The following is a 27,270-nucleotide window of genomic DNA, read 5'->3' as shown; positions in this document are numbered from 1 at the left end:
TCGTGGCGAGATCCGATCCGTTGTTGTGGCCCGACCTTTCACGACACTCCACCACCAATAGCAGCAACCTCTCTCCCGCGCACGCGATGTACACGAAGTAGAGGGTTTGAACCTTGCGGCCCAGCACGAGAAAACCAATCTCGACGAAGGTACTCACGCGCAAAACAATTTCCACGAAGAGAAATCGCAACACAGAGGTTTTCTAAAGATCCCTCCAAAACTTGATACAGGTGTCTACCCTGAAAAACACATCATGTCTATTTCATATAAAAATAACCTCCCCTCACAAAATACAATCGATTGGCTTTATATTGCAGCCGCACACCCTACCTAACTTGGAAAGCAAGCCCTCACGTAAACATAACACCTAGGCGTATCTAAACCGACTTGGTATATTTAAGGAAAGTAAAACTACTTTAGCTCTCGTGCATGCATGCGACGGCTTGATTTATTCTTCTGTTGGTGGACCCCAGCCAACATCCTTCAAACTAAATAACTCCCAGATAAACTGGCTCCTTACGTTGATAGTTTCCTTGCCCGGCAGGAAAAGAAACAATAATCTTCTTATTTTCATCTTCACGTAGCAAATCCTAAGGAAATACTCAAGATGAGTTGTGGACTCCTTGATGCCTCCTCCTGAACGTGTCTTGCTAAAATAATTAAAGTATTTTTTTCGTAGATTTCCTCTTGAAGCATGCACGTCTAATCCATAAGCAGATGGCATCTCAAATTTAGTATGTCTCTCCTTTTTGCATATGCACATGCTCTCCAACGCATCAGTGTGTACGGCCGTAGAACTTGGCCGAAGGTGCTCCATTGTATCTGCAATGTTTTTCCGGAGAACACAGGCTTCAGCAGAAACATCAACGACCTTGGTATTTATATTAGAACGGGTTGTATCACCGCGGACATATTGTCATTTTATTTCCTCCTCTCTAAGAGGAGACATGGGCTTGATGTCGAGGAGTTGTACAACACTGATACCGAGCATTTTAGCCTGCCTTATATGCTCCTCGGTTATTACCAGATTGTTCAGCTGGGGAACGGTTTGCCCACAATAATATACAGCGCGCGTACTCTCATGTGTTGTTGGCACAACAAGCGGGCGGATCGATTGCGCCGCCTGTTCTCCCAGCTGGAGAACAATTTTCCCCCATTTTTTGGCAGCTGCTTGTTGGCTCGAGCTCGGGCTCGCTTCCCTCTGTAGTCGTGCTCGATGTGCCTTCCTAAGTTGGCGCTCATAGTCAGAATCAATAGGCTTGGGAGCTGGTGCTCTAGCCATATGAATGAAGTGGTCAATCTTTTCCTCAGGCACTTTCTCCCTTGACGGCGGTGCCGGTTTCGGTCCAAAATGGGCGTCCACTTGGGCCTTCACTATGGCTTTGTTTTGCTCCACAGTCATGTCGTAAGGCCTCTGAGGAAGAGGAGCGAGGCTGCTTGGACCATATTTATATCGCTTGCATCCGCCTGTACCTCCTGTACTACCTCGACTCGTACGCTACGCACCATAGCTGCGGCGTGTCTCTTTTGTGATTGCTGAGGCAGCAGAGATGGCTGACGTGGCTGAGTTGGAGCAGGAGTCTACTCACGCATTGGTGGACTTGGAGGAGCGGGAGTCTGCAGACACGGTGGCGGACTTCGAGGAGGAGTCTGCTCACGCGTTGATGGACTTGGAGGAGCGGGAGTCTGCTGAGACGGTGGCGGACTTCGAGGAGGAGTCGGCAGACGCGGTGTTGGTGGACTTCGAAAGATGATGCAATCCTTTCTCCATAGGATGATACGATGTATGTCCTCTCCCAGTGTGTGCTCGTCGTCACCTCTAGGAATGTCAAGCTGTAGCCCCGAATATGGGTCCACCACCTCATCAACCAAGACACGAGCATAGCCCACTGGAATCGGGGCGCAATGGAAGGTTGCTTCGGGGGTAATTGTAACAGCAACGGCGTCCACCACCTTCATGGATATGTTCTTCATTTTGAAGTGTAGCTCACAATTAGTGTTCTCTATGTTGTCATCCACAGGGTATGTATCCAGCAGTGCGTCGCCCGGGGAGGAACCAAAGCTGCTTCTCAGCATGGATGGGACGGTGCTATCCAATGCTGGACGATCATCCGCTTGCTGATGCCACTGCTGAGACCCCCTTTCCTGGCTAAGTGAGTCGATCTGCTACTGCTGCTGCTGGAATTTGAGTGCCAAGTGTGCGTGCCTTGCTTCTAGGCCTTGAAGGTGTTCTGCGTCCTGCTTCCTCTGCTCCTCCTCCAGCTTCCTCGTCTTCTCCTCCTCCCTCTTCTTTCTTGCACGGGTCCTGTAGTCGTCGTTCCATTCTGAAAAGCCCTCATACCAGGGAAGAACGCCCTAGCCTCGTGTTCTTCCTGGGTGTTCAAGATTTCCAAGGCGCGCGTAAGCTCGTCGTTCTCTTTGTTGGGCGTGAACACGCCCTTTCGAGCATCTTCTATTGCGTCAAGTAAATTTTGTTCGGCCCCTTTTAGACTTGCCTTCTTCGGAACCTCGCCTGTCTTCGGGTCCAACTCCCCCCATGCGCATAGAACCAAGGTCTGCACCTGGGGGCCAGCTCCTAGTAAACGGAGTGACCCCTGCATCCTCCATATCTTGCTCAGACTTATCCCACTTAGGCATTGCCACCGCGTAGCCACCTGGCCCCAACCTATGGAACTGCGTCTTTTTGTGGCATTGGCCTTATTTTCTCTCGACCGTTCCTTAGATAATTCTGATTCCTTGAATTCCACGAAAGTGGGCCAGTGTTCTCTTTACTTCTCCAGTGTTCCCGTGAATTCAGGAGTCTTCCTATTTGCAGCGAGGTAGTTGGCACAGTTTTCTTGTGGGTGTTGAATGCAATTGCCATCTTCATAAGAGCAACGTCCTTGACTTTCTGCACATCTGCATCAGTGAAATAATCTGGTAGGGTGAAATGTTCCATCAGAGATTCCCAAAGATTGGCTTTTGCTTTGTCATCGACCCAAGTAACATCTGGACATTTAGTTTTTGGCTCTTTCCATTCTTGAATGGAGATAGGGAGTTGGTCCTTCACAAGAACTCCGCACTAACGAACGAACTTGTTCACAATGTTCTTAGGCGTGAGGGGTTCACCACCCCCTTTGATGGAATTGATGTTGTACTTTACACCCTCCTTCAACTTTTTGCCCGGGCCTCGCTTTGTCCTGCTGTCTGTAGAAGCAGATTTGCTCGATCCGGAGGGCTGAAAGAAGAAAGATCGATTCATTAATATATCTTCAAATAAAAAAACATGTGATGATCACTAGATGCCTGCTTATATAAATATACCTCGCCGGTAGTCTTTGTTATTTCAAGATCAACATTGTCTATGTCATCATAATCATAATCATAATCATAGTTCATGACTTCATCAGCTCGGTCGTCCTGATCGAATATCTTATAATGAAGGAAATATGCCCTAGAGGCAATAATAAAGTTATTATTTATTTCCTTATATCATGATAAATGTTTATTATTCATGCTAGAATTGTATTAACCGGAAACATAATACATGTGTGAATACATAGACAAACAGAGTGTCACTAGTATGCCTCTACTTGACTAGCTCGTTGATCAAAGATGGTTATGTTTCCTAGCCATAGACATGAGTTGTCATTTGATTAACGGGATCACATCATTAGAGAATGATGTGATTGACTTGACCCATTTCGTTAGCATAGCACTTGATCGTTTAGTTTGTTGAAAGTTATTATTTATTTCCTTATATCATGATAAATGTTTATTATTCATGCTAGAATTGTATTAACCGGAAACATAATACATGTGTGAATACATAGACAAACAGAGTGTCACTAGTATGCCTCTACTTGACTAGCTCGTTGATCAAAGATGGTTATGTTTCCTAGCCATAGACATGAGTTGTCATTTGATTAACGGGATCACATCATTAGAGAATGATGTGATTGACTTGACCCATTTCGTTAGCATAGCACTTGATCGTTTAGTTTGTTGCTATTGCTTTCTTCATGACTTATACATGTTCCTATGACTATGAGATTATGCAACTCCCGTTTATCGGAGGAACACTTTGTGTGCTACCAAACATCACAACGTAACTGGGTGATTATAAAGGTGCTCTACAGGTGTCTCCGAAGGTACTTGTTGGGCTGGCGTATTTCGAGATTAGGATTTGTCACTCCGATTGTTGGAGAGGTATCTCTGGGCCCACTCGGTAATGCACATCACTAAAGCCTTGCAAGCATTGCAACAAATGAGTTAGTTGCGGGATGATGTGTTACAGAACGAGTAAAGAGACTTGCCGGTAATGAGATTGAACTAGGTATTGAGATATCGACGATCGAATCTCGAGCAAGTAACATACCGATGACAAAGGGAACAATGTATGTTGTTATGCGGTTTGACCGATAAAGATCTTTATAGAATATGTAGGAGCCAATATGAGCGTCCAGGTTCCGCTATTGGTTATTGACCGGAGACGTGTCTCGGTCATGTCTACATAGTTCTCGAACCCTTAGGGTCCGCACGCTTAAAGTTCGATGACGGTTATATTATGAGTTTATGTGTTTTGATGTACCGAAGGAGTTCGGAGTCCCGGATGAGATAGGGTACATGACGAGGAGTCTCAAAATTGTCGAGACGTAAAGATCGATATATTGGATGACTATATTCGGACATCGGAAAGGTTCCGAGTGATTCGGGTATTTTCGGGAGTACCGGGGAGTTATGGGAATTCGTATTGGGCCTTAATGGGCCATACGGGAAAGGAGAGAAAGGCCTCAAAGGGTGGCCGCACCCCTCCCCATGGGCTGGTCCGAATTGGACTAGGGAGGGGGGGCGCCCCCTTCCTTCCTTCTCCTTTTCCCTTCCCTTTCCTTCCCTCCTACTCCTACTACCTGGAAGCGCTCCTAGTTCTACTAGGAAAGGGGGAATCCTACTCCCGGTGGGAGTAGGACTCCCCTAGGGCGCGCCATAGAGAGGGCCGGCCCTCCCCCTCATCCACTTCTTTATATACGGGGGCAGGGGGCACCCCAAAGACACAACAATTGATCTCTTGATCTCTTAGCTGTGTGCGGTGCCCCTCTCCACCATAATCCACCTCGGTCATATCGTAGCGGTGCTTAGGCGAAGCCCTGTGTCGGTAGAACATCATCATCGTCACCACGCCGTCGTGCTGACGGAACTCTCCCTCAAAGCTCGGCTGGATCAGAGTTCGAGGGACGTCATCGAGTTGAACGTGTGCAGAACTCGGAGGTGACGTGTGTTCGGTACTTGATCGGTCGGATCGTGAAGACGTACGACTACATTAACCGCATTGTGCTAACGCTTCCGCTTTCGGTCTATGAGGGTACGTGGACTACACTCTCCCCTCTCGTTGCTATGCATCACCATGATCTTGCGTGTGCGTAGGATTTTTTTTTGAAATTACTACGTTCCCCAACAATAATCACCCTCCCCGGTATTGTTCAGATATTGGTAGCCGTCATCTGCTTCATTCAGCTCATCTGGCTTGGTAGGGATGCGTATGATCTCGAACATGGCCTCTTCTCCCTCTCTGCCGGTATTGTCCGCCATAGCTTTTATTTAACACTAATCCAGAAGAAATATAAAACAATTTAGTATTCAAATTACAATGCATGGATGCAATCAATAAGGAAAAACCGAATCATATAGTACATAATATGCATCGTCTCGAATAATATATAATCTCGATACATCATCTCGAATAATATATAATCTCGAATACATCATCTCGAATAATATATAATCTCGAATACATCGTCTCGAATAATATATAATCTCAAATACATCGTCTCGAATAATCACTGGCTAGGTAGCTAATAAATGTCGAATACTATAGAAGAATCACGTGGACACCCAAAGAGAAGGAACTATCACAGGATCATATCTCCGGTCATCTGCCCAAAGAACCTGCCAGGTATTGGAGAACCTGACGTCCATAGCAGCCATGTAGCGATGGACTTGCTCGTCCTCCTCCCTGACACAGCGACGCACCACCTCCGGCGGGGCCGGCTCCCTCTGCACCGAATGTGTCCCACGTGAACGCCACCAAAGGAGATCAGGGTCGACAACGGGACCCGGGTTCCTCACCAATCGGCGAGCCCGTAAAGGTAGCACCTCCCAGTGCCAGCCCGGCGGAGCCCAGTCCCGGACATGGGTCCTCTGAAGCAGGACGTCGTCACGAATGGGTCGACGGCGAGGATGCAGGCCAGGCTTCGTCAAGAAAAAAATACTATATGCCGCAAAAGTAACATTTTTAAATTATCGAATTGTGATTTCTTATATACAAATTTAAAAAATGCTATCATTGCATATGTCAAAATTCTATATGAAATTTCATACTAATTAAGAATCTAACACTAAAAACAGAAAAAACAACTTCTATACATCCATTAACAAACAGAAAAACAACATTATATAAAAAAATTCATACTAATTAAACACTAATTATATCCATCTAACATGCATTCATACATATATACTAGTGAAGAAATAATAATCTAAAACATGTAAACTAATTAAACATACAAAATACGTATATACTAATTAACTTAAGGAAATGTGTGTGTGTGTGTGTGTTCATCATGCTTGTGTGTGTGTATGGGCTCGGGGAGGGGCGGCGCCCATGGTGGCCGCCGGGGGCGAGGGAGAGGGGAGAGCTCACAGCGGGGCGACGACGACGGCGAGGCAACGGCGACCGTGAGGCGACGGCCGGGGGCGGTGACGGGGGGCGGCGACGTGACGGGGGCGGCGATGTGGGGTCGGGCCGGGGGCGGCGACGGGGACGGGGGTGGCGACGGCAACAGCGCGCGACGGGGGTGGCGACGGCGTCGATCGATCGGGGCAGGCGGTGCTTCGATGGGGAAACAGAGGGAGAATGATTTTTTTTCAAGTGCTGCTTATATAGAAGGCACCTTTAGTACCGGTTGGAGCCACCAACCGGTACTAAAGGTCTGTTTTGGCCAGGCGAAGCGGCGGGAACCGCACCCCCTTTAGTACCGGGTCATGGCGCCAACCGGTACTAAAGCCCCCCCCCTTTAGTATCGGTTGGAGCCACGACCCGGTACTAACTGGTGTGCGCTGCCATGCGAGGAGCGCAGAAGTTTAGTCCCACTTCGCAAGCCGAGGGGCACTCGCACCTGCTTATAAGCCCCGCCGTCGCTGCTGTTTCGAGCTCCTCTCTAAAGCAGGCCTTCTGGGCCTACCTCTGCTGCGATGCCCTGTTGGGCCTACTGGGCTAGCGGGCCTGCATCCTGGCCCAACTAGAATTTGGGTTTCTAGTCGTATGCAGGCCGCTGTGGCCCAGTAGGTGGGCTTTCTTTCATTTAGATTTTTTCTTTTTTTTTTCTTTTCTACTTTATTTATTTTGTTTCATTTATTTTTAGTTGTTTTTTGCTATATTTTGAGTTTCTTTGTGAATATTTTTGCTTTAGGTACAAAAAATTACAAACTTTCTATTAGTGCCGGTAGTTTTCAAATTTGAAAGGTTTAAATTTTGAATTATTTGAATTTTGTGTGAATCACTAGTTTGTGAATAACTTAACTATGAAAATAGATTTTTCAGTGATTCTTTTTTCTTATGCTTAGGTTATTTAAAAAATGAAATGCCTTTGTAACGGATGAGTTTTCGTTTGAAACCGTGATACTTCGAAAGAGATTGTCCATTTTGTAGACGAAGTGCATCCAGTTTTTGGGTAACCCTCTCTACTTTTTTGCACATGCTATGTGGGTGAAATAATGATACCATGCCAACTTTCAACCTTTTCTGAGTTCATTTGAAATGCTTTTCAATTTCAGGGTCATTTAGCTGAAAAAATCAGTAAATGCATGAAAGAATTTGTTTGCACATAAAATTTCTTCGCGTTTCAAATGCCAAAACACATAACTACCCTAACTATTACAGAGATTCCCTCCTGGGTGTGAAACACAGAAGAAAGTGATGATAGTGAAGCCGATCACATCCCAGATCTTTGGGTGTGAAACTTTTTCTTCACGTGTGTCCCTTTGCGTCGTAGCCATGGAAAATCTTCATCATTTAACTGGATGCTCGGGTCAATATTCACTGTGAATGGAGCAATTTCATCAAATTTTTCATAATCTTATGACATGTCTGTCTTGTCATCCACTCCCACGATGTTTCTCTTCCCAGAAAGAACTATGTGGCACTTTGGCTCATCGTATGATGCATTCGCTTCCTTATCTTTTCTTTTTCTCGGCTTGGTAGACATATCCTTCACATAGAAAACCTGTGCCACATCATTAGCTAGGACGAATGGTTTGTCTGCATACGCAAGATTGTTGAGATCCACTATTGTCATTCCATACTGCGGGTCTTCCGTTACCCCGCCTTGTGTCATATTGACCCATTTGCACCAAAACGAAGGGACCTTCAAACCACGTCCATAGTCAAGTTCCCATATCTCCTCTATGTAACCATAATATGTTTCCTTTCCCGTCTTGGTTGTTGCATCAAAGCGGACACCACTGTTTTGGTTTGTGCTCTTCTTATCTTGGGCGATCGTGTAAAATGTATTACCATTTATCTCGTACCCTTTGAAAGTCATTATATTCGAAGATGGTAACTGGGACAGCGAGTACAGGTCATCTTCAATAGAGGCGTCATGCATGGTACGTGTCTGCAACCAGCCGGCGAAACTCCTGGTTTGTTCACGTGTAATCCAGTCATCAGACCGCTCCGGGTGTTTGGAGCGTAGAAAATTCTTGTGTTCGTCCATATATGGAGCTAGCAAGGCGGAATTCTGTAGAACTGTGTAGTGTGCTTCAGTGAGAGAATATCCGTCCATACATATTTTTTGATTCCCTCCTAGCGTGCCTTTTCCATCTAGTCTGCCCTTATGTCGTGATCCAGGAACACCAATCGGCTTAAGGTCAGGAATAAAGTCAATACAAAACTCAATGACCTCCTCATTTTCATGGCCCTTGGAGATGCTTCCTTCTGGCCTAGCACGGTTATGAACATATTTCATTAAGACTCCCATGAACCTCTCAAAGGTGAACATATTGTGTAGAAATACAGGACCCAAAACGTTAATATCTTCACATAGGTGAACTAGGACGTGCGTTATGATGTTGAAGAAGGATGGTGGGAACACCAACTCGAAACTGACAAGACATTGCACCAAATCATTCTCTAACCTTGGTATGATTTCTGGATCGATTACCTTCTGAGAGATTGCATTGAGGAATGCACATAGCTTCACAATGGCTAATCGAACGTTATCCGGTAGAAGCCCCCTCTATGCAACCAGAAGCAGTTGCTCATAATCACGTGGCAGTCATGATACTTTAGGTTCTAGAACTTTTTCTCTGTCATGTTTATTATTTCCTTTATATTCGACGAGAAGCCAGACGGTACCTTAATACTGAGCAGGCATTCAAAGATTTCCTTCTCTTCTTTGGTAAGAGCGTAGCTGGCATGACCCTGATGTATGCCTTCTTTTCCATGCATACGTTGCTGGTCCTCTCGTGCCTCAGGTGTATCTTTTGTCTTCCCATACACACCCAAGAAGCCAAGTAGGGTCACGCAAAGATTCTTTGTCACATACATCACGTCGATTGCAGAGCGTACCTCTAGGTCTTTCCAATAGGGCAGGTCCCAAAATATAGATTTCTTCTTCCACATGGGTGTGCGTCCGTCAGCGTCATTCGGAACAGGTTGTCCGCCAGGACCCTTTCCAAAGACTACCTTCAAATCCTTGACCATATCATGTACATCAGCACCAGTACGGTGGCGAGGCTTCGTCCAGTGATCCGCCTCACCTTTGAAATGATTGCCTTTCTTTCTTACGGGATGCCTGCTCGGAAGAAATCGACGATGTCCCAGGTACATATTCTTCCTACAGTTGTCCAAATATATACTGTTGGTATCATCCAAACAGTGCGTGCATGCACGGTATCCCTTGTATGCCTGTCCTGAAAGGTTACTGAGAGCAGGCCAATCATTGATGGTCACGAACAGCAAGGCCTTTAGGTAAAATTCTTCCCCCATGTGCTCATCCCACGCACGTACACCTGTTCCATTCCACAGCTGTAAGAGTTCTTCAAATAATGGCCTTAGGTACACATCAATGTCGTTGCCGGGTTGCTTAGGGCCTTGGATGAGCACTGGCATCATAATGAACTTCCGCTTCATGCACAACCAAGGAGGAAGGTTATAAAAACATAGAGTTACAGGCCAGGTGCTATGGTTGCTGCTCTGCTTCCCAAAAGGATTAATGCCATATGCGCTTAGACCAAACCATACGTTCCTTGCATCATCTGCAAACTCCTTCCCATACTTTCTCTCGATTTTTCTCCACTGCGACCCGTCAGGGGGTACTCTCAACTTTCCGTCTTTCTTACGGTCTTCTTTGTGCCATCGCATCGCCTTGGCTTGCTCTTTCTTTTGGAACAAACGTTTCAACCGTGGTATTATAGGAGCATACCACATCACCTTGGCAGGAATCTTCTTCCTGGGGCGCTCGCCCTCGACATCACCAGGGTCGTCGCGCCTGATCTTATAGCCCAATGCACCGCATACCGGGCAAGCGTTCAAATCCTCGTACTCACCGCGGTAGAGGATGCAGTCATTAGGGCATGCATGTATCTTCTGCACCTCTAACCCTAGAGGGCAGACAACCTTCTTTGCTTCGTACGTACTCTCGGGCAATTCGTTGTCCTTTGGAAGCATATTCTTTATCATCACCAGCAACTTTCCAAATCCCTTGTGAGATACACCATTCTCTGCCTTCCAATGCAGCAATTCTAGTGTGGTGCCCAACTTTTTCTTGTCAGGTTCACTACAGGAATCAGCTACTTTGCCGTCAGCCACGGCGGACGACAAAGGCATGAACAGCGGACGGCAAAGGCATGAACGGCGGACGGCAAAGAGCTTTGCCGTCAGCCGCGGACGGCAAAAGGCTCCGGCAAAGTAGGCTTCGGTAAACAGTTACTTTGCCATCTGCTACTGATGGCAAAGTCTTTGCCGTCTGCGGCGGACGGCAAAGAGAGCGCGGCGGACGGCAAAGAGAGCGGACGGCAATAATTGCGCTGTCAGTCCGTTAAGTGGCTAATGGCAGGCCTTTGCCGTCCGCCACTGACGGCAAAATTTCTAGTGTCTTTGCCGTCCGCCGTATGATGTCATCTACACGTCACTACATGGCAGGTTCTTTGTCGTCTGCCACTGATGGCAAAGTCTTTGCCGTCTGCCACTGTAGGCAAACTGGCCAAATGGGTTAGCTCCCAGGAAGCATAGCTGGATGCCACGTGTCTTCTTTGCCGTCCGCGGCAGACGGCAAAGAGCCCATTGCCGTCGGTGGCAGACGGTAAAGAGCCTGCATATTGGCTCTTTTATCTGTTTTTTATTAAATCCAACAATTTTCATCACAAATATATATGACATATAGAGATATATTTCAAAAGGCCATTACAGAGCAAACATATAAGATATCTAACACATAACTTCATCATCCAACCATATATATTACATGCATAGTTCCATCATACATAACAAGTTCAACATAGAGGCATCCAACCATATATATTACAATAGTTTCATCCAACGATACATGCATAGTTAAACGATACAAAAGAAACAGAGAAAGGGATAAGGAGCACTCCATCTATGCAAGCTTTCGTCAAGTGAATGAAATCTGCAAAATGAAAAATAAGAATGTTAGAACAAGAAGAGTAGAACAAGAATAAGAGTAGAACAAGAAGAAGACTAGAACAAGAAGAGTAGAACAAGAAGAAGACTAGAACAAGAAGAGTATGTCATTTATGAGCTAACTTACGTGAAATGGATCATATATGAGCTAACTAAGTTGAAATGGGTCGTTTATGAGCTAGCTAAGGTGAAATGGATCATTTATGAGCTAACTTAGTTGAAATGGGTCGTTTATGAGCTAAGTAAGGTCAAATGGATCGTTTTTGAGGTAACTAAGGTGAAATGGATCGTTTTTAGCTAACTTAGGTGAAATGGATCATTCATGAGCTAACTTAGTTGAAATGGATCATTTTTGAGCTAACTTAGGTGAAATGGATCATTTATGAGCTAATTTAGTTGAAATGGATCTTTTTGAGCTAACTTAGGTGAAATGGATCATTTAAGAGCTAATTTAGGTGAAATGGATTGTTTTTTAGCTAACTTGGTGAAATGGATCGTTTATGAGCTAAATTAGTTGAAATGGATCATTTATGAGATAACCTAGGTAAGATGGGTCATTTTGGAGTTAACCTAGGTGAAATGGGTCATTTTAAAGCTAACGTAGGTAAAATAGATCATTTAGGAGCTAATCTAGGTAAAATGGGTCATTTTTGAGCTAACTTGGATGAACTGGATCATTTATAAGCTAACCTAGGTAAAATGGGTCATTTTAGAGCTAACTTAGGTAAAATGGATCGTCTATGAGCTAACTAAGCTAATTATGCAATTTTTGACATAAGTAAGCTAAGTACAGATCGTTTTAGAGCTAACATAGGTAAAATGGATGGTTTTGGAGGTCAGTAAGCTTATTAAGTCATTTTGGAGGAGAAGAAGCTAAGTCTAGGTCATTATGGTAAGCATTGGAGGAAATAAAGCTAAGTCTAGGTCTTTATGCATGTGTTAAGCAAAACACTAGATAAACTTACCAAGATCCAGGAGGTGTAGGAGCGGGGTGGCTCATGTCGGTAGCTGGAGAAGGATCGTGCGATGCTTGTCTGGAGTTACGCTGCAACAAACATCATTTCCAATGTCTTGTTAGCATGATGACACTCAAATGTTAAGACTAGCAAGTAATGTCCATTCAAATAAAACTCACCGTAGTCCCAGGAGCAATCACTGGCATCGACGGAGCGGTCTGACCTGTCTTCTCGCACACAGACTTCACATTTAGTTTTGACGACTCAGTCATACTAGTTAGTAATGAGACAAACACTACATGAATGTTTTGGCTAATCTGCAGAAGAAACTTACCACAAGGAGCTCGTACATGGCCCTTGCCTGCATGTCATTCCGTGCCCTCTCCTCCTCCATCATCTTTGTCGTCCTCTCCTCCAACTCCCGCTGCCTCTCCGCCGCCTCCGCCAGAAGTTTCTCCGTTCTATCTCTCTCACTCTGTATAGCAGCCTGCAACACCACTCACATGACCATTTGTAATCATTGATGGAAGCGCACACAATGTAATGGAGAAAGATAACTGAGTACGTATCACTAACCTTGATGGCGAGTTGCACTGGCCGTTCACGAGGCCTTATCTCAGGAGCGGAGCTCGACTGGCGCGCCTTGATCTCCGGGAGAGTGCTAGGACAACGGATAAGTCCATCTCCAATGGCTATGGAGCCATGGGACCTCCCGCCACCAGATATCATCAACAGCTCTGGATCAATGGGACCCTGGCTCGGGTTAAAGTCCTCCCCGTTCCTCGCCTTCCCCTCATCTCTATATCTCACGAGCTTGTTGTGGGAGGAGATGTTGGTGAAGTTGTTTGCATCATCGAGGTCAGACTGAGAGAAAGCCTTGACTTTCTTGAAAGAGGCAGTGTGGGCCATGGCATACAGGTCGTACACCTCTGGCACCTTATCCGCCTTATTGTAGCGTGCCTAAAAGAGAGAAACAATGAAAATTAGTAATTAAAGGGCTCAAGCTAGCATGATGAATGAATTGCATGAATCATGAAGCAAACCACATACCCAGTTGCGCCCGAACTGATATAAGTTGGACCTGCCTTGATGGTGTGGCACACCTTCCATTTGGGCACGTTTGTCCTTGGCCTCGTTGTGGAGGGCTAGCCATTGTTTTGAGCACCACTCATCGACCAACCCCTGCAGCATGACAAGGCCAACGCATTAGTTTTTTGAAAAAACGTGAATGCACAAGGTACAAAAATATTAAATGCACCTACGTACCTCTCCCCATCAGGGAAAATAATCAACCCCTCTGCTCGCGGGTCACCGGCACGGACGGGAGCCGTGTAGCACCACGCTGGTAGACGGTGCCCCCCTCCTCCTCAAGATCAGTCGGCTCCCCGCCATCATCAGCATGGCCACTCGGCTCCTCGGGCTGATCCGGCCAGGTACCCCATCCGGACGTGTGCTCCTCCGGGGTCACGTGGGCCGAACTCTCATGGGCCGAAGGCCAGTCGACCCGAGGCTCGTGGGCCCAAGACCCATGGACCGGAGGCTCGTGGACCGGAGTCCGTGTAGCCTCCTCCTCGGACGAGTCCACCCTAGTAGTCACGTGCTTGGGTGAAACGGCTGGGGGTGGCAGCGAGGAAGGCGCCGTAGCAGTCACCCTACCTCCTCTCCCACGACCACGTGCCCCACCTCCTCTCTTCCTACCTCGTCCCCTGCTGAGCACCGCGGTCGACGAAGAAGGGCCCGGAGGTGTGGCCATACTGTCCAGCAACGCTCGGCGGAGAGGTGCGTCTGGAATGGAAGACCTCAGACCACGCTCCCGACCAGCGCCCACCATCTTTCAACACCTGCCATGACAAACAGTAAACGAAATTAGTACAACATAAAAAAAGACCGACATGAATAATAATATGTGTATCACTTAAGTGTATCATCATCAAGTACAACATAAAAAATGTAATACCTGACACTACTAATAATCTCGATCAGTATCATCAATAAATGCATAATCATCATCATCACTATAATCAATGACGGGCTCATAGGGTTCATTGGCATCAACATGTGCAAGGCCACCTTGACGTAATCGGTCAAGCATTGACAGGTCATCCGCAGCAGTAACCTCTTCTTGTTCCGGCTCTTCTTGTTCCTCCTCTGGGGTGATGTCGGATTCATTGTCGCTGTCTACTTCAATGTTTTGGGGTGAAGTATAGCGGTTCTTGAAACGCTTTTTGGAAAGACGTGTCTCTTGGAAGAATTCTCCTTCATATGTGTCTGGGTTAATGTGAGGTTCATAATCCTCTTCCTTTGGGGAGAAAGTCTAGCACGTGGCGGCACTTCATAAACAACATCCCAACCTTTCAGATTTGGATTAGTTTGGAAGGCCCACGGTAGATAGAATACTTGGGTCGCCTGTTGAGCCATAATATAGACATCAGGAACATCTAAATGAGTGCTTTGGTTGATTTCAACTAGCCCTACATGTTCATGAGTCCTTCTAGTCTCCTTCGGCTGAAACCAATAACATTTGAAGACTACGACATTCGGTGGGTTTTCACCATAGAACAGAAGTTCATAAATTGCTTCAACTCTCCCATAATACTCGGTACCTCCTTCGCCGATAGCAGATACACAACAATTTGTTTACTTTCGGTCGGCCATAGATAGCTCTTTGCCATAGGTACGGAAGCGATACCCGTTGATGTCGTACTTGTCAAATGAACGGACCTTATAGTCAAAACCATTAGCGACTTGTCTCAATTCGGCGTCCATAGACTCTGAATTAGCCTACAAGTTTAATATGAAAGGATTGTTGCATTATGCACAAATTAGCGAATGAAATGAAATTGTCTAATAGAAATTACCATTTGTTTGAACCAAGAGATGAAACCGGGATAGCCACCTCCTTGCTTTGCGAGAAGCTCATACTCTTCGACGGAATTCTTTTGGATCTCCGCTCCATACGAGAATATGGTGACGTATCGACTGTATGACATATCCAGGAATAAGAGTAGTTCAAAGGAAATAGAAGTTGCGAAACAATGTATCGAGAAATTACTCGATGTACGGCCGCAATTCTATCAGGTTGTTGAAGATATACAACGAAATGGTCCGCCATTCTTCGTTATCCAAAGATACTGGATGTGAAACACTAGCTGGTGCGAGATTCCCTTTGAATAGGCTGAGGTTGGATCCACCCTTTTTAGGCTCGTCAGCATTGTACCGAGGCTTCGGATTATGCAAATGACAATTTTTGGCTTCGTAGTGCGCTGTTACGAAGTTTGCCGCCTCCTCTTTGATGAATGCCTCAGCCATCGATGCTTCAATTCTACGTTTATTTTTACATTTTTCTCGAAGCGTCTTCTGCATCCTCTCAGTTGGGTAGCACCAACGATTTTGCCCCCCCCCCCCCCCCCAATCTTGCCTCGGTCGGGAGATGCAAAATCAAATGCTGCATTGGATTAAAGAAGCCCGGTGGAAAGATCTTCTCTAACTTGCAGATCAACTCCGGCGCCAACTCTTCCATTTCTTCTAGCACGCCAGGCGATAGTTCTTTCGCACAAAGAACACGGAAGAAATAGCTGAGTTCTGCCAGTACTAGCCATACATCCTCAGGGATGAAGCCACGCAACATCACCGGCATTACCCGCTCAATCCATATGTGCCAATCATGACTCTTGAGACCAAATATCTTCAGTTTATCAAGATTTGCTCCCCTCTTTAGATTCGCTGCATACCCATCGGGGAACATCAACTGCTGTTGCACCCACAAGAGAATTTCCCTCATAGCTGGCTTTCCAAGATTGAACCATGCCTTTGGCTTCGTCCAGTTCTGCTTTCCTTTTGGTTCTTTCATGTTCTGTAACGGCCTATCACATAGCGCCTCCAGATCGACTCTAGCCTTAGTATTATCCTTTGACTTCCCATCTATGCCGAACAATGTACCAAAAAGTGCCTCGGCGATATTCTTCTCAGTGTGCATCATGTCGATGTTGTGTGGGCAAAGGAGGTCTTTGAAGTAAGGCAGATCCCATAAGCATGTTTTGTGAGTCCATGCGTGCTTAGTATTATACCCCTTGAAGTACCCTGGACGTTGTGGATCTGGCTCGAGAGCGTTTAACTGATCCAGGGTCTGTTGGCCTGTCAATGCAGGTGGTGCAGAGTTTTTGACAACTCTACCCCTGATGAAGTTCTTCTGGTCTTTCCTGAACTTATGGCGAGGATCCAGGAACTGTCTATGCATGTCGAAGCAAGAAAACTTGCGACCGGCCTGAAGCCAACGAAACTCAAGAGCTCCCTTGCATGTGGGGCACGGGAACCTTCCATGCACACACCAGCCAACGAATAGCGCATACGCCGGCAAGTCATGCGTCGAGTACATGTACCAGACACGCATTATGAAGTTCCGTTTGCTAAAGGCGTCGTATGTCTTGAACCCATTATCCCAGGCTTCTTGCAATTCGTCCTTAAGCGGCTGCATGTACACATTCATATTTTTGCCCGGATAGTTGGGTCCTGGAATTATCAACGTCAAGAAAATGTTCTTTCTTTGCATAATCTGTCCGGGGGGGAGATTGAGTGGAAAGACAAATACGGGCCAACAACTGTATTGGGCTGCCGTCATACCAAACACACTGAACCCATCCGTGCTGATGCAGACTCGAGGATGCCTCGGATCTGCCGCTTTGTCAACATGTAATTCATCAAACTTTTTCCACGCAACACCATCCGATGTGTGTACCATCATCAGATTCCCATCTGCATCTAGTTCGGTTCTTTTGCCTGTTTTGTGCCATGTCATCTGTCTGGCCGTCTCTTCAACCATGGAAAGACGTTGAAGTCTTGGTACGATTGGCATATACCGAAGAACACTAACGGGGATTTTGGTCTGTGTCTTCTCACCCATACCGTTGTCTACCACAATATACCTGGAAAACTTGCAAATGGGACAATAGTTCAAGTCCGCATAGTCAAGCCTAAATAAGGCACATCCTTTCTCACAGGCATGTATCTTCTCATAGGGCATCTTCAGTGCACAGAGGATTTTGTCCGACTGGTACAGGTTTGCAGGCATTACATGGCCTTTGGGTAGAAATCGTCCAAATACTGTCATAATTGCGTCATAGCATTCTCTGCCCAAGTTGAACTGAGCCTTCAGAGCCATTACTTGTGAGATGGCATCCAACTGACAAAGCTCAGTGTGCTCGTGGAGCGGACGTTTCGAAGACTCCAACATTTCATTGAAGGCCTTTGCAGATTCCTCCATCTCCTCGTCCGAATCCCGAGCATCATCATAGCCTTGCACCATGTTTTCCATCCCGGTACCATGCTCGTCGGTGCGACGACGATCCACCTCAGCTCGGTCACGTTGGGCAGACTCACCATGAAATGTCCACACCGTATAATCAGGCGTAAAACCACTCTTCTGCAGGTGTTTGCCCATTTCAGCCTCTGTCTTCTTTTCCCAATTGCCGCACCGGAAACAGGGGCACCAGGTTTTCTTTTGGCCATTTGCAAATGCGGCTTGCACAAACCCCTTAGTTTTTGTGAACCATTCAGCGCTCCATTTGTTCTGACCAGTGTGACCGGTATACATCCAAGCACGGTCACTCATCTTGAATTTCAGAGCTACTGGACACACAACAATTATATATGTAATTCACCATGTATATATTCATCAGTTGATCTACTTTGTCAATTTTATTACGTCCATGCAACCTACACTCTAATAGGTAATGATAGGTCCTAATCCCACCCGTGTATGTGTAGATTGGGTTTATTTTCCCATGCTATGCTCCGGATCCGACGCAAAATTTCGGCAGCACCTCCCCGCTGTTCTCCTGATACACGTCTCTGCAATAAACAGAGAGGATGTGTACCCGGAGAACAACAGGGGAGGCACTGACGAAATATATGCGTCGGATCCGGAGCAAAGCATATGGGAAAACGAACCCAATCTACACATACTCGGGCTGTCCATGGATAGCGTTGGACAATTCGAAAGAATCAAGGTTATAAATATGCAAATGCATGCATATTTATAACTATGACGCTTTCGAACGGGAGACACATATTGGTTACGCATACTGATGATTCAAGACACATATATAGCTAGCTATCAAGTTTCATCGGAATAGATCAAATAATTAATGGGGGAGGAGGACTTGTCATTTGTGCTCACCCACGAACGAAGGGGCAGAGCTCGTCAAACGCACGGCGAGGTCGTCGAACACCAAACCTCGCAGCGATGAAACAACTGCACATTTAAAACTACACGATCAACACAATTATATATGATGTTTTTCATAACAAAATCGAAAAATATATGACCTAACTAATAATTCACAAATATATGACCCCGTCGGCCTCTGGAAGGCCAAAGAACACCTTTTCGGGAGGTGTCGGTGGTCGGGGTGTCCTGTCGGTGTCGGGGTGCCGTGTCGGGGTCGGGGTGCTGTTTCGGGGTCGGGGGGTCGGGGTGTCGTGTCGATGTCGGGGTAGTGCGTGTCGTGTCGGGGTGTTGTTTCGGGTCGGGGTGTGGGGTCGGGGTCGGGTGTGGTGGTCGGGGGTCGGGGTGTCGGGTGGTCGGGGTCGGGGTGTGGGTGTCGGGGTCGGGGTGTCGGGTCAGGCTCGGGGTCGGGGTGTCGGGTCAGGCTCGGGGGGTCGGGGTGTCGGGTCAGGCTCGGGGTCGGGGTGTCGGGTCAGGCTCGGGGGGTCGGGGTGTCGGGTCAGGCTCGGGGTCGGGGTGTCGGGTCAGGCTCGGGGTCGTCGGGTGTCAGGGTCGGGGTCGGGGTCTCGGGGTCGGGGTGTCGGGTCGGGGTCGGGATGCCGGGTCGGGGTGTCGGGTCGGGGGGTCGGGGTGTCGGGGGTCGGGGTGTCGGGCGGGGTCGGGGTCGGGGGTCGGGGTGTCGGGGTCGGGGTTCGGGGTCGGGGTCGGGGTCTCGGGGTCGGGGTGTCGTGTCGGGGTGCCGGGTCGGGGTCTGGGTACCGTGTCGGGTCGGGTTTTTTTCCTTTTCTTCTTCTTCCTCTTTTTCCTTTTCTTCCTTTTTTTCGTTCTTTATCTTCTTCTTCTTCTTCTTCTTCTTCTTCCTCCTTTCCTTTTTCCTCTTCTTCTTCTCCTCTCCTCTTTTTTCTTCTTCCTCCTCTTCTTCTTTTTTCTCCTCCTCCTCCTCTTCTTCTTCTTCTTCTTCTTCTCCTGATCTCATCTTTTTCTCTTTTTCTTCTTTCCTAAAACTAAACTAAACCTAAACCTAAAACTAAAAAAACAGAAAAAGAAAAAAACTAAATCTAAACCTAAAACTAAACTAAACCTATAAACCTAAAACTGATCCTAAAACTAAAACTAAATCTAAACTAAACATAAACCTAAAACTAAAAAACAGAAAAAAGGAAAAAAAAGGAAGAAGACTCACCTGCAGGGTGGAGGAGGGGGGCGGTGCGGCCTGGGGCGGCGGAGGAGCGGGGCGGGGCGGCCTGGGGCGGCGGAGGAGGGGGGCGGGGCGGCCTGGGGCGGCGGCGCCGGGCCCGGCCGGGGCGGCGGGGCGCGGAGGTGCCGGGGCGGCGCCCAGACGGCAGGGCGGCGGGGGCGGCGGGGCGGGGGGGCGCCGGGGCGGGCGGGGTGGTGGGGCGGGCCGGGGGGCGCTGGGGCGGCGGCGGCGTGTGGTGCGACGGGGCTGGCGAGAGGTGGGAGAGAAAGAGAGAGAGAGAGGGGGGTGTGGGGCGCGGCCCCGTTAACGTTACGTGGGGCCCTCCCCTTTGCCTTCCGCCACCCTTTGCCGTCCGCCTTATTGCTCTTTGCCGTCCGCTAGCGGACGGCAAAGAGGGGGCCCGTTAGGTTTTTTTTTGCAGCTCATCAGTGGGGCCCCTCCCTCTTTGCCGTCCGCTAGCCGACGGCAAAGAACTGGCTGATGGCAAACTTGGTCTTTGCCATCAGCCAGTTCTTTGCCGTCTGCTTTTTGGAAGCTGATGGCAAAGAGCTTCTTTGCCGTCCGCTAGCGGACGGCAAAGAACTGGCAGATGGCAAAGTAGCTGATTCCAGTAGTGGTTCGCATTTCGGGTACAACAATTTCCTGTGATCCTCTAACATGCGCTGCAACTTCTTCTTCTCCAAATCACTTGCGCAGTTTCTCTTTGCATCGGCAATGGTCTGACCTAGATCATCAGCGGGCTCATCTGATGCCTCTTCTTCAGCTTCTTCCCGCATTGTCGGCTCAGCTTCTTCCCCCATTGTTGTATCATCGTATTCAGGGAACCCATCATGGACAGGATAGCTGTCGTCATCCTCTTCTTCTTCATTGTCTTCCATCATAATCCCTCTTCCTCCGTGCTTGGTCCAAACATTATAGTGGGGCATGAAACCGGACTCAAACAGGTGGACGTGAATGGGTCTTAACTTAGAGTAATTGTTATCATTCTTACAGCCAACACATGGACATGGCATAAAACCATCCTCCCGCTTGTTTGCCTCAGCCACAAGCAGAAAAGTTTGCACGCCATTAATGAACTCGGGAGAGCATCGGTCATCGTACATCCATTGTCGGCTCATCTTCATTACACAACACCGAAAAGACCAAATTAATACAAGTTCATACATAAAGTTCATACAACACTTAAATGCAACAAACAAATAACTCTCTAACTAAAGAATTTAAATGCAACAACAAATGTGATCAAGATCGCAACTAAGGTAACAATTGATCCAACAGCATAATGATACCAAGCCTCACTATGAATGGCATATTTTCTAATCTTTCTAATCTTCAAGCGCATTTTCTCCATCTTAATCTTGTGATCATCGACGACATCGGCAACATGCAACTCCAATTCCATCTTCTCCCCCTCAATTCTTTTCAATTTTTCTTTCAAATCCTCGTTTTCTCTTTCAACTAAATTTAACCTCTCGACAATAGGGTCGGTTGTAATTTCCGGTTCACATACTTCCTACATACAAATATCTATGTCAGCTTGATGGGCTTAATTTGTCAAAAACACGAAATGCAACAAATAGTTTTAAAAGAGAATATACCACATCTGAATCATAACCCGGACGAGGGCCGGCAGGTACGGATATCAAAACCATGGCACTATGTATAACAAACAATGTACGGGTAAGATAATTATATGAGTAACTATATATCCAAATCACACAAACATCAATTTTTTATATAAAACATTCATGAACAAGAGGCTCACCACAAGGTGGTGCCGGCGACGGGACGGTGCGGCGATCAATGGTGGTTACAACGGAGATTTAGAAAGCACCAAGTAAACCACACCTACATATGCAAACTAAGTGTTATTTTTGACCTCAAATTGCATATAAATCAAATACTAGCACATATATATAATTCCTCCCAAATTACTAAACTCACAAATCAATCACTATATAAAGCATTGCAAGAGCTAATCTAGCAATGAGAGATGAAAGGACAAAGTTGCTAACCTTTGTGATCATTTGATTGGTTGGGGGCCTTCAAATCTTGACAAATTTTGGGAAAAATGTGTGATGAGCTTGAGAGGAAGAGGGGAAGAACAGAGAGGAGAGGGGAAAGGGGAAGAACAGAGCGAGCTCAGGTGGATGAAGGGTGTATGTAGGACGACCTTTAGTACCGGTTCGTGATACGACCCGATACTAAAGGTGCTGGAGGCACTAGTAGAAAAAGGGTCAAACGTGAAGCACATTAGTGCCGGTTTGATTTTGGCCCGGTACTAATGGTACCATTAGTGCCGGTTCGAACAGATTTGCATTAATGCCGGTTCATGTTGAACCTTTAGTACCGGTTCGTGGCACGAACCGGTACTAAAGGGGTGGTGGCAGGCTGGCGTCAGGCCGGGGCCCCACGAGCCTCTTTAGTCCCAGTTTGTGGCACAAACCGGTACTAAAGGGCCAACCTTTAGTACCGGTTCGTGCCATGAACCGGCACTAAAGGGGTCTAACCTATAGTCCCGGTTGGAGTCACAGACCAGGACTATAGGGCAATTTTCAAACTTGAAAAAATCATAACTAAATCATCCTAATTCAGAAAAATACATATAATATATCAAAATTTGCAGAACAAAAAGATTGATCCGCTGAAACGTTTTTCCAAAGGGAAAATAGAGTTTTTGGGCGTTTTAGACGTTTTTAGACATTTTTAGCGTTTAGTGCTAGGGTTTAGATTTCAGAGTTTAGGGTTAGGTTTTATGGTTTAAACCCTTAGTTTTTACTGTTTAGCATAGAGTTTCCGACGTTTTAAGTCCCGGGTTTAGGGTTTAGGACAATTTTTGAAATGACAAAATTCTAAAAGGAAAAAAGATATGCTCTAATTTATGTTTTTTGAATTTTGGTTAAATCTTGTCATACCGGTCAAACAACTGATTCAAGATATATAGAGTGTTACTAAATAATTACGCAACAATATTAGTGTTACTAAATAAGTATCTCAGTTTTTTTGAATTTTGGTCAAATCTGGTCAAACTGTGGTCAAACTATGGTCCAACTACTTATTCAAGAAATATTAGTGTTACTACATAATTATTCAAGAATATTAGTGTTACTAAATAATTATTTCAATTTTTTGAATTTTGGTCAAATCTGGTCAAACTATGGTCAAACTGTGTTCAAACTATGGTCAAACTTATTCAAGAAATATTAGCGTTACTAAATAATTATTGTTTTTTTAGAATAATAGTTTCAAACTCAAATGGTGAAATGTGTGATTTCATGCTCAAGCTAAACTCCTGAGGGTTAATAGGATTGACATCTTACTATTGTCAGGAAAACAACAAATGCAGACTCGGAAACGAAGGAGAATAGAACCTGAAAGTTAAGCGTGCTCGGACTGCAGTAGTGAGAGGGATGGGTGACTGGTCGGGAAGTTAGATGATTTGGAATGAGTGATCCACACTTGAGCAGTTAAGAGAGGTGATTAGAGACTAAATCATCAAATAATTCAGAAAAATTAAAAATTGAAAAAAAATCAAATTTTTTTTTTGCAAAATTTTCAAAAAAAATTCAAAAAAAATACTTTTGTACCGGTTGGTAACACCAACCGGTACTAAAGGTCCCCCATACCAGGGCGCGAGCTCACGCCACGTGGTGGCACTTTAGCGCCGGTTCGTGCCAAGCCGGTACTAAAGGGGGGGGGCTTTAGTGCCCACACTTTAGTGCCGGTTCCATAACCGGCACTAAAGGCCCTTACAAACCGGTTTTAAAGCTCCGTTTTCTACTAATGAGGGGCCCCGGATCGACAACATCCTGCCACCACTCACTTTAGTACCGGTTCGTGGCACGAACCGGTACTAATGAGAGCGGCCGGCTAGCCGTTGGAACCGGCACTAATGCACACATTAGTGCCGGCTCAAAACCAAACCGGCACTAATGTGCTTCACATTTGACCCTTTTTCTACTAGTGACGACTAGGTGCATCTATATTATTTCTCTGAGAATCTTGCTCAATTCTCTTAGGATGGCCTTCAGGATACAAAGGTTCCTGAGTCATTTTACCACCTCTAGTCATAACTCTAACAGCATTATCATTATTCTTACTATTCAATTCATTGAGCAAGTCATTTTGAGCTTTAAGTACTTGTTCTACTTGAGTGGTAACCATAGAAGCCATATAATCACCAAAGTGTTCAAGCATATTTGAATTGTATTTTAATTCTCTACCAAAATAAGCATTGAAGTCTTCTTGCTTAACCATAAATTTATGAAACTCATCTAAGCATGGGCTAGCAAACTTAGTAAATGGGATTTCAGCTTTATCATATCTATAGAGAGAATTTACCTTTACTACCTGTGTCGGGTTATCAAGACCATGTATTTCTTCAATAGGAGATGGATTAAAATTGTGCATTTCTTCGACAGGCCATAAATTAAGACCATGTATTTCTTCAATAGGAGGTAAATTCTTAACATCTTCAGGTTTAATACCTTTTTCTTTCATAGATTTCTTTGCCTCCTGCATATCTTCAAGACTGAGAAATAGAATACCCCTCTTCTTCGGAGTTTGTTTAGGAATAGGCTCAGGAGCTGGCTCAGGAAGTGTCCAATTATTTTCATTTGTCAACATATTATTCAATAGAATTTCAGCTTCATCCGGTGTTCTTTCACTGAAAACAGAACCAGCACAACTATCCAGGTAATCTCTGGAAGCATCAGTTAGTCCATTATAAAAGATATCAAGTCTTTCATTTTTGTTAAGAGGATGATCAGGGAAAGCATTAGGTAATTGGAGAAGCCTCCCCCAAGCTTGTGGGAGACTCTCTTCTTCAATTTGCACAAAATTATATATATCCCTTAAGGCAGCTTGTTTCTTATGAGCAGGGAAATATTTAGCAGAGAAGTAATAAATCATATCCTGGGGACTACGTACACAGCCAGGATCAAGAGAATTAAACCGTAACTTAGCATCACCCTTTAATGAGAACGGAAATATTTTAAGGATATAAAAGTAACGAGTTCTCTCATCATTAGTGAACAAGGTGGCTATATCATTTAATTTAGTAAGATGTGCCACAACACTTTCGGATTCATAGCCATGAAAAGGATCAGATTCAACCAAAGTAATTATATCGGGATCAACAGAGAATTCATAATCCTTATCAGTAACACAGATAGGTGAAGTAGCAAAAGCAGGGTCAGGTTTCATTCTAGCATTAAGAGATTGCTGCTTCCATTTAGCTAATAACCTCTTGAGCTCATATCTATCTTTGCAAGCTAAAATAGCTAGAGCAGCTTCTTTTTCAAAAACATAACCCTCAGGAATAACAGGTAATTCATATTGATTAGGGGGAGAGTCTTCATCATCACTTTCGTCAATATTATCAGTTTCAATAATTTCATTCTCTCTAACCCTAGCAAGTTGTTCATCAAGAAATTCACCAAGTGGCACAGTAGTATCAAGCATAGAAGTAGTTTCATCATAAGTATCATGCATAGCAGAAGTGGCATCATCAATAACATGCGACATATCAGAACGAATAGCAGAAGCAGGTTTAGGTGTCGCAAGCTTACTCAAAATAGAAGGTGAATCAAGTGCAGAGCTAGATGGCAGTTCCTTACCTCCCCTCATAGTTGAGGGATAAATCTTGGTTTTTGGATCTCTCAAGTTCTTCATAATGATAAGCAGATATAAATCCCAAGTGACTCAAAGAATAGAGCTATGCTCCCCAGCAATGGCGCCAGAAAATAGTCTTGATAACCCACAAGTATAGGGGGTTGCAACTGTCACTACTAGGAAAAGGCCTACTAATGGCGCACCAGTTTTGCCTACTAATGGCGCATCACTGGTGCGCCATTAGTATCACGCCACTAGTATTTATTACTAATGGTGCACCACTGGTGCGCCATTAGTATCTGGTATACTAATGGCGCACCACCCAGTGCGCCATTAGTATATAACACCATGCGTCATTAGTATGCCTCCTAGGGGCCATATTTAACCATGTGCTTTGGCACACTAATGGCGCACTGCGGATGGATGCGCCATTAGTATACTTGGCATACTAATGGCGCACTTTTTGGTGATGCGCCATTAGTATACTTTGGCATACTAATGGCGCACTCTATAATGATGCGCCATTAGTATGAATATTAGGTTTTATTTTTTTACTTTTCTGATTTTTTCACAGGTTACAAAATATATTATTTGACAAAATATAGACAGTAGCACACAGCAATAGCAGATTCATCGAATACAATAGAAGATTAGTCTCCGAATACAATTCATCATATTAGTCTCCGAATTCAAAAGACCGAACAAAGATAAAACATTACAAGTCTCGAGACCGCAAGTATCGAGTTTGTCTTCACATTACAAGTCGATATCGATCATCTAAACTACCATCACATAGAAGAGAGATGCGGTCATCACGATGAGCATCATCGTGATGAAACTGGTCTTCATCCGATTCCTCCAACGCTCCCTCCTCTCTCCCGCTAGATAGCGGGCATATCTAGATTCCGCCTCCGCCCTAGTGGTGTACCCTTTGTAACTGTTACCGCTGAAACGGTGAACCTGTCTCCGACACTCCTCCCAGTCGTCGTAGACTCCGGGATCCTTACCCTTGTACACGACATACGACGGCATCTCTATGCACAAGCCAAACAACAGACAATACATACATAAGCAATATATAAGTATGCAACAAAAGGATCGGAAGAGAAAAGCAAGACATTAATAGCATGATTCATGGTCCTACTAATAAATAGCATCGATTACATCTAAGTTGAACGACTGTCCAAACTAAAGAGACATACGATTCATTAAAGTTTAATTACAACATGAACCAATCAATGTTTCAGAACTACACATCACTACTTTCGACTCAACTCATGGACAGGAACGTGGATGAAGCCGCTGTCTGTCGTGATGGTCATGAAATCACGGGCGTTGTCAGCCTGCATTTGTAGCATTCCGTCTATCTCAATGTTGGACGGTTGATATCTGAGGAAGAACTGCCCCGAGGTATGAAGGACATCTTGATGGATGATGTCCGCAAACTCCGACTGGATGCGAAAGAATTCTTTTCTGATGTCCGCGTCCTGGATTGCCGGCAAGCTCGCGGCCCAATCTTTGAGATTATTTGGTCGCAGAAGGTGATGATGGTCCCTTACGATCGCCCGCATGTGATGGAGGGCGTAGTAGGCATCCTTCT

Source organism: Triticum urartu, chromosome 3 (genome assembly GCF_003073215.2).
Source record: "Triticum urartu cultivar G1812 chromosome 3, Tu2.1, whole genome shotgun sequence".
Lineage (NCBI taxonomy): Eukaryota > Viridiplantae > Streptophyta > Magnoliopsida > Poales > Poaceae > Triticum > Triticum urartu.
The sequence above is the reverse complement of the archived record's forward strand: the minus strand, read 5'-3'. Positions refer to the sequence as shown.